Genomic DNA, 8,700 nt, shown 5'->3' on the forward strand with positions numbered 1-8,700 from the left:
GACCATGCTGTATGAGAACCTCGGGTCAAAGTGTTAAAGATCCCAGGAAAGCTCACATCATAACATACAGCTGCAGAATAAACTGGAACTAAGATGCAATTTGAGTTTCATTGTGTAAATGAAGAACAAGGAGATAATATTGCCTAAAAAAATGCATTATTCCTCCATTAAATGTGAATGATAGTTGGAATCTATAAATATCTTATAATAAAACTTACTGAATAAAAAATGATGGGGCAAAAAATAAGAAAGCTTTCTTTTTTGTCTTTCATAGATATGAAAAGATTCAATAAAAATAAAAGATTTTTAAAACATAAGAAATAATTCTTCACACAAGCCATAATTAGCATATATCCGGTAAACATGTAAATTCACAGCTAAACCAAATACACTGTTAAAAAGTGCAAGATGCTCTTTCATAAAATAAAGTAAGGATGGAAATAATTTGATCTCTTTCATGTAAATTCTAGACATAAAATACATGATTGGGGGATGTTTTTTGAGTTTAGCTTTCATTCTCTAGCTAAAGTTCTCAACATAACCACCAGACTTTGAAACAGCATCTTTATTTATTCATTGCCTTTTAGATGATATGGAACTGGTGAGATGTTTTGAACTGACGCTTCTGTTACAACTTGATGATCAAATTCTTTTTTAATTGTCTCTCTGTTGTGGTTAATGGCTTTGAGAAATCCAAAATTCTGAACAATTTCTCTTAGTTACTGAATTGTGCTTCCAAAATGTGTAATGAAGTATTCTAGCAAGGGAGGTATTATTTGGTAGAGGATGTTGAAGCATTATCTCAAATAGTTGTGATAGTAGGCTTTGCATCCTCTGAGAGTTTTTGTTCTGCCAAAGGGCTGGTAGCAACACCTGCTGAGATGCCTTGCCATCTGTTTATACATCCAAGAGCTGTAAGATTTGATTAGTAAAACTTTTCCTCATACTCTGTGACCACTGACATTTTTTCCTGTGTGCATTTTGGATGAAGCACCTGGCTTCACAGCAGTTTTTCCTAATTCTAACTTGGAGAGAATTAATGCTGAGATGCTGCACTGAGCAGTTCAGTTTTGCAGAGAATGAAGGTAAAATTGTGTAAACCCTGAATGATCTCACATGCAATATGCGTCAATCAAGCAGTGTCACAAATCGTAAAGTGTTTCACTGCAAATACAGATATTCCAGCAGTCCTTAATATATCACTCTTAGTTCCTGTTACTATTTTGATGTGGCTTCATCTATTGTTCTCATTCAAAGCATCCCATGATGAACCGTACATTCATAAAGTCCAAATTAAACAAATGCTAGAGATGGAAGTCTGAGACCGAATGAGACTGCTTCAGGCACATTAAGACTTCTTTGTTAAGAGTCTCCATGCCCAAGGTGGCTAGATGGGTAGAACATTCACCAAGGAAGTAGAAGACCTTGATTTCTAAATCCTAAACTACAAGTTATCGACCCCTTTTGTTAAGCACAAGGCACAGTTCAATCAGGAATGCAAGAGCTGGGAGGCTAAAGAGAGATTAACAAAGACAGGCTGATTCTATTGAGAATGCGATTAACTTGAGGAAGGGGAAAAACAATACCAAGCTCTGGTTGCAGTTCCCAGTGCTGTTTGTTTATTTATATGCAATGATGCTTAAATTGAAGATGTATAAACAAGTCTTCAGAGTACAGACTTTCAGAGCAAATCCTTAGAGCACAGCACTGTTGACTTTCAGATAAAGGTGGGATCATTCAGGCAACTCTAAGTCATTCTTTCTTGTGTCAGTCACTGCAGAGAAGTACATTAAAAGTTTTCTGTGCACTACAAATGAAACGATGTGAACTGGTTCTTGTCATACCATTTTATGCCCTGATAGAACTTGTTTACACTATTCACAGTTTTAAACTGTATATATTTATATGCCTTGTGGTTTTAGTAGAATCTTAAAATTAAGTTAACTTATATTTGCATTTGCATATACATTTACATAATTGCAATGTTTACACTATTCTTATAGCTTACCCTTGGCAGTATCTTGTGGAAAATCCCTGGGCTAGAATAATTCTGAATCTTTGTCAATATATATTCCAGTCTAAGAAGCAGCTGCATCTTTGCACTCTTTTCCCCAATTAACAGAAATCTTCATTACCCTTTTGGGATAAAAATTAACTGCTATGTGTGTTTCTTACCCATAATTCATTTATTTACAAAGTTAGTAGAACTCATAATTAATTAGACTTATCATGAGATTTAATTCCCTTCTGTGCTATCTGGTGCCCTACTATAAAGTTTAGTAAAGGGAACAATTTGCAATACATCTCTTCTCCAGGAGGGCATTGTCATAATTTGGTCACAGATGCAACCCTTTATACCCTTCAGCTTTGACTCCTGATTGCACAGTGACACAGCTTCACATGGAGGCTGGAAAAATTTTCTAGTCTAAAATTATTTAGCTTGTGGTTACAGCACTTCTGTGGAATGCGTAAGCTAGTGGTTCAGTCTCCAGCAAGGCTGCGTGGGGACTGGAATCTAGGTTTCCCATTTCAATGCTAGACCTTCATCTGACTGTGGTTTCTTGCAGAACAGTTAGCTGGCATAGAGAGTAAATCCTCTCTTTTTTTTCCAGAAAAAAATCTGTGTAATTGGAAACAAATGAAAAAAAAAGCTTTGGCAAACTGCACGTGACAAGGAAGTGACCATTGTAACGCACCAAGAAGACATTCTGAATCAGATCAGTGTGGCCAGTAACCCTCTCTTACAAAGGGTAACAATGTAGCTTTGCTTTGGTGGTTTTAAGTGGGACTTGGGTACTTGTGCCTTTGGGAACTGAAAGTCAGCTAGCCAAGAAGTTCCAGTATTTTTGTTTCCTTTCGTGGGTCACTAGCAGGTACAGCATGATTTACAACTTTAAAATAACTTGTCTTATATACCTTTCTTTTAGGAAGGCATAATTTTGTGTAAATATTCTCCTCTTCTTGCTTTTTTCTCTTTTAGTTTTTTATTTCCTGCCTAGCTGGGTAAAAAAGTATGCTTCTCGCAGTACAGATAGTTTATTTAACAGAAGAACGAATCTATTCAAATATACTAGGAAAAATGAAAGACTTGCATAAAGTGTTATATAATCAATTTGCATCTTCGTACCACTTTCATTTTTCATCCAGTCCAATGATTTTTCCTGTATGGTCTTCCCGTAGAATGAACATAAAGTTAATTTAATTCATGTTCTCATCCCTGATTAACCTGATTAATACAAAATACAAACAGATATGCAACAGAATGAGATGCGTGCTTTCAGAAGTCATTCAGTTGAAGTATAGGAGTTTAATTATGATATGCACCAGGAAATGGAGGAGAATGTGATCTAGGTAAGCAATTTGAGGCTAAATGCAGACCTGTTCTAGCATGCTGATTCACAAGGTGATCCTCTTCTGTGCCACATATTGAATATAAAAGGTCTTCCTGTTTATGAGTTTAGTAAAGTTTAACATCGGCATAAAGCATTGCCAGCAGTCTCTCCTTGTATGTGTCTGTAAGTAAATCAAGTCCGATCTTACAGGACAAAGGCAAACTTTTAGATTTTGTTTGAGAGATTCAGATTTCATTAGCAAACTTGCAAGATACTACTTAACATGAAAGAACAAATACCAGTAGGTCAAGATGTCTGCCGACAAACCAGGAAAACCAAGAAATAAGAAAGCTTAATTTAAGAGAAAATACTGTCAGAAGTCCTAAGAACAAGAAGTTGTAGAAATGCAATATATAAATTAGCTAAATACAACTAATCCAGTCAACATAAAAATACTGTTTCATATAAAGAAGGACTATGAATGATAAGCTGAAAGAAAAATGAAATGGTGCATGACCTGATGAATATTGGTGACAGGCAGCTGATCAGCTAGTCTATGTGTGTTTAAGAGACAGCATATCCATATAAATGAATAGAGATGCAGCTCTCTCCTCTGCCCTTGGTGGGAGACTGATTGTGTTTCTACACTTTGTTTGGCATCACTCAGCTTGTGGGAGTATTGTAACACTGAGACCTTGAGCACTCTGTCAAAATTGGTTGAAACTTTCAAGAAGGTTACAAAGCTATTGCAAGTCTCAGACACACAGAATGTGCAATAGAGTAAATCTTACTTCCTTAGGAAGTGAGGTTGAAACAGTAGAAAAGCAAAAAGAGAGGAGAGATTTATTCAAAGAGACAGTTGATTGCCACTACATTAAAGTTAAACGCAGTTTGCATTTGCACTGCAAATTAGATTTGCTTGTTGGATAGGAGTACATGGCATGTCTAATTTGGACTAGAAGTCCAAAATAAAGGACATTTTCATTAAAATAAAGTCAATGACAATAAACTGAAGGTACAAATTGGAAGATACAAAGCACAACACAGATCTGGACAAAAGAGACTGTACAACAAATGTGACAGGAAAGATTGACACAAGGCTGTTCCTATTTCAGTGTGTAAAATCAGTGAATGCATAAGAAAGATATACATTCAAAAATTAGGAATCAGAAGTTTAAAAAGTGATGACCGAAACAGTATTTAGCAATAAGAGAAGTGAGCAGTTACATCCATAGCAACCTATTTCGGCAAGTTGGAATTAGACAGCAATGACAAATAGTCTCAAGGAATCAAATCTCAAACAGAGAATGAATAACTGTAATAAGCAAAACAGATCTGCTCTTATACTGACTTACTCGGTCTCTCTTTCACATTTTGGCAGTACCTGCATGAGTTAAATTTATGTTAATGGAAATTAACAGAGATTGACATTTTGTGAATGAAGGAGAGCATCGTGACTCTTGCTCAAGTTGTTCTTATTCCACAACTTTTACCTTTTTTTAGATCTGTTAAGGAAAAGGTAGGTGTGCAAATCAGCACTTTTTTCATTTGTCAGCTTGACACACTTTTCTGATACTTCCTCAAAAATAACTTAGGATGTGATAATTAATTGGACACTGCAAATCTATTGTCCAAGCATCATGCCAGCTGCCTCCCAGTGAATTAGTTCCGACATTTGCTTCACTCACTTGCTACTCCTTCAACTACTTCACAGTATTGTATTAAGCAGTATAGATGTTAGAGTATAGTTCTGAAAACCAAATGACTTTGTTCTTATTATCACTAGTCTGAGGAACATATTGTGTCTCGTAATTTTTACTGACACATAGAGAATGTAGCATAGATTGTGTCTCATATAGCTAGTGAATTCAGCTAGTTATATGCAAAGAAATAAGCTATTGCCCAAAGATTACTGTGGTAGCCCTGGGCTATTACATAGCAAAAGAGTAGTTGGACTATTGACTAAGCATTGATGTTAACTCATCCTGTAGTATGAGATGTAAACATTGGAATACAGTAAACACACTACTTGTAATGAAGAGGAAGAAGACAAACCAAGGATTTATCAAGCCTGTCAGTTTAACTTCGGTCGCCCCAAATACTTAATAATGGAAAATGCTAGTATTAAGCGTGAGAAGATAAAAGGGATATGTAAATACCAAGCATGAAAGGCTACAGGTTCTTAGGAAATGCTTATGATTTTCTAGACAGAAGTTCTGTAGAAAAGTTTCTTGGGGATAAAAAGGATGACAAGCAAAGCAAGAGTCAGAAACATCACACTGCTCCAGAAAATGAGAAGTATCAAGTGGTAAAGGATGAAAATGCATATGAAGGCATATTTATCTTCAGCTCCACTGTAGGAAATCATTAGCTGGAAAATTGGCTAGATTTTGGCATTGCATTTTAAGAAAAATTATCCAGAAAAAAATCCCTAAGTATGAACATGTCAAAAGATTAATCACTAGGTTGTAAGAATAAAAAGTAACATGTAGAAAGCTTTAACCGTGCAAAGAGGATTTAGGCTAGATCTCAGGGAGGATTTTCTAACAGCAAGATCCCAAGTGTAGATTGCCTGAGGAAGTGTAGAATCACTACCAACCTTAGGTTTTAAGACACTTGTCAGACCTGTATCTTTACAGTTTAAATGCAGATCATCCCAGCTTACGAAGGTTAGTGGGCTACATACATGTTCAACATCCATTAGAGCCCTACTTTTTTCTGACATTTCAGGAATGGCTTGTCTGAAATGTGTGTGATAAATTCATATGATTTTGACTGCGTATCGGCATGCATCTATTCCTACTGTTTTTGTGTATATTTATTTCCTACTCAATCTCTAATCATCTATAATTTTATTTACATGTTCAGAAACTGCTCGTCACAGTTAAATTCCTCTCTGTTGGCGTGCTGCTCACTGATTAGCTTGCCACTCATTGCTTAGTTCTGTTCCCTCTATTTTGTCAAATTCCCCTAGCTCATTTTTCAAACAGCCAGTGGTGATTTGTTCTTATTTTTATATAGACAATTTCAAATGTCTTTTTAGTTATTTACTTTTAAAAGTATGATATGCAACAACTGAGCATGTTATACTATGATTGCTACCATCCCCTTACTCGGGATATTTTTCTTTCTTAACTGGACACAAGCTCTCAAATGGCTGAAGACAAATTCATCTCCAAGAAACAAAAGCAGGGAGACATGTAATCTGCAAATCCTTTAAAGTAAAATAGGATTGGACAGAGAAATGTACCACTTCATCCTTCCCTTTAGAGTCAGCTAAGGTGTAGCAAATAGTGGCAGAATAACTGTGAAGGAAATTGCTAGTGTCTGGTAGAGTAGACTAGGAGAAATCCAAGCTGACTGCATCAGTATCATAAATGATAAAAGTTTGAAACTTCTATCGTCCACCTAGAAATCTACTCAAGAATGAGAAGGTCTTCCTTTATAGTCATCTCTCTCAATGTACATAATCCTTCGACATGCTTAATGTTCCTTGATTACATGTGCTGTTTCTCCCTTTTGTTGATTGGCAGTAATATTGTTGTGAGAGAAGAGGTTTAAAGTTTTTGTAATTCACTGCCTTACTGCAGCCAGCTAAGATGAAGATCTTTGACTGTCTTCTCTTTGATTCTCAGAAAGTCAGTTTATTTAACCCTATTGTTTTCACTCCCTTAAAAAAATGTTTTTCACTTACATTTCCTATAGTTGTCACATATGGTTTTATGGCACCCCTTTCTGTCTGTCTGTGCTAGCCAATGCTGCAATCAGTGGAATACAGTATTCTTAAAGAGCTGTCCCAAACAGCTACCTCATTCCTTTCATATAAACCCAGGAAAAGCATAAGTGTGTATCTACCCCAAACTAATGCTTCATGTTGACTCTCAAAGGTGATTAATATTTTTATTGTCCTTTTTCCCACTTGGTCCTCAAAGGTGTTTAACTTTGCTATTGCTTAATTTTATATTATTTTAACTGACTCATAACATAAAAGGCAGTCCTAGTGTTGCTTGATTCTTCTGCATAATGCTTATAGAAGTTGTAAAAAGGCACCAAACCTTTGCCTGAAGTGGCTGTTCATTACTGAAGCTATGTAAATTGGCATTAGTAATTAAGGAGACTATAAGAGTAAGAGAAACAAAGAGAACAAAAAATGCTTCATTGCTCTGTGGCTACTTAACTTTTTTTTCACTTATAATTTTACTTACTAGTGTCTGTAATTAAAACTACAAAAATTGTCAGAAACCAATTTTTAAGAGAAAGAAATACCTTTAGTTCTTTGGTATTATGTATAGAGATAAAAGGAGTTTCACAAACTGATTTTAAGTATCAAACAGCATTGTCTATATGGTAAAACAGATTATGAAATAATCTCCCATAATTTCTATAACCTAAAGTTATTCTACCGTTTAAAAATTATATTCTAAATATCATCTCTAAGCTTGATTCTGCTAGAAGTACTACAGACTGCTACTGCAGATATTAAACATAAAAATTACATTAAAAGAACAATGAAGTTGCAAAGCTGGTATTCACCCAGTGCCTGTAATGTACTGACCTCCTTTAATGACTTATTCCCCAATAAACTCTTTTCTCCTCATTGTGCAGTGTAGCCTGTGCCCTATTTATTGAACACAATTCAACTCCTGCTCTGAATTATTAATTTTCTTAGAGATTCTTTCATAATACACATCAGTCCAGGAACTAAATACTTCTCAGACATTTATTTTCACAAATGAGATTAGAGACACTGCTCTCCTTTTTTTTTCACTGAGACACACAGAGACACTGAGGTCAGAAGTACTTAGTCATTTTGAGCACTCGGTTTAAGGCTCTTGTGGTGTGTTTTTTCAGTGTAAGCAGCATAATATTGACTTCATTAAATTAAAAGTGTATTTGTTAACTTCGGAGGTTGCTATGAGCACTCTCAAATGAAACTGCAATGTTTCAAGTCCAACATCAAGAAAACAAATACAAAATTGATGATCGTGTAAGATAAGAGAAGCCTATTTTAAGGTACTTGCATAGTGTCTAATTATGAGAAAGACAGAAGTATTTCTCTAAGGTTACCCTGTCAGACCAGTCCAGTTTTTCTGTCTTTCTTTTCTAGCACTCTGTCCCACCTCTGATTGCTTATTCTCTGACATATACTGCAAGAATAGCTAACCTTTTGTATCCCATGAACTGTATATCAACAGTGGTTGAGTAACAACACTTGGAGAACTCCAGGATAACTTAGAGGCAAGAAAGGATAATGGCTTCTTAAAGATTCCATGCAGAATGGATCTGGATTAGGTAGCAGCAATGATTATCCCGGTTTTACTTCCCACCACATCCAGGAGTTGAAGAAACAAAATACTTTCAGTAACAA

This window comes from Colius striatus, chromosome 1, assembly GCF_028858725.1.
Source record: "Colius striatus isolate bColStr4 chromosome 1, bColStr4.1.hap1, whole genome shotgun sequence".
Lineage (NCBI taxonomy): Eukaryota > Metazoa > Chordata > Aves > Coliiformes > Coliidae > Colius > Colius striatus.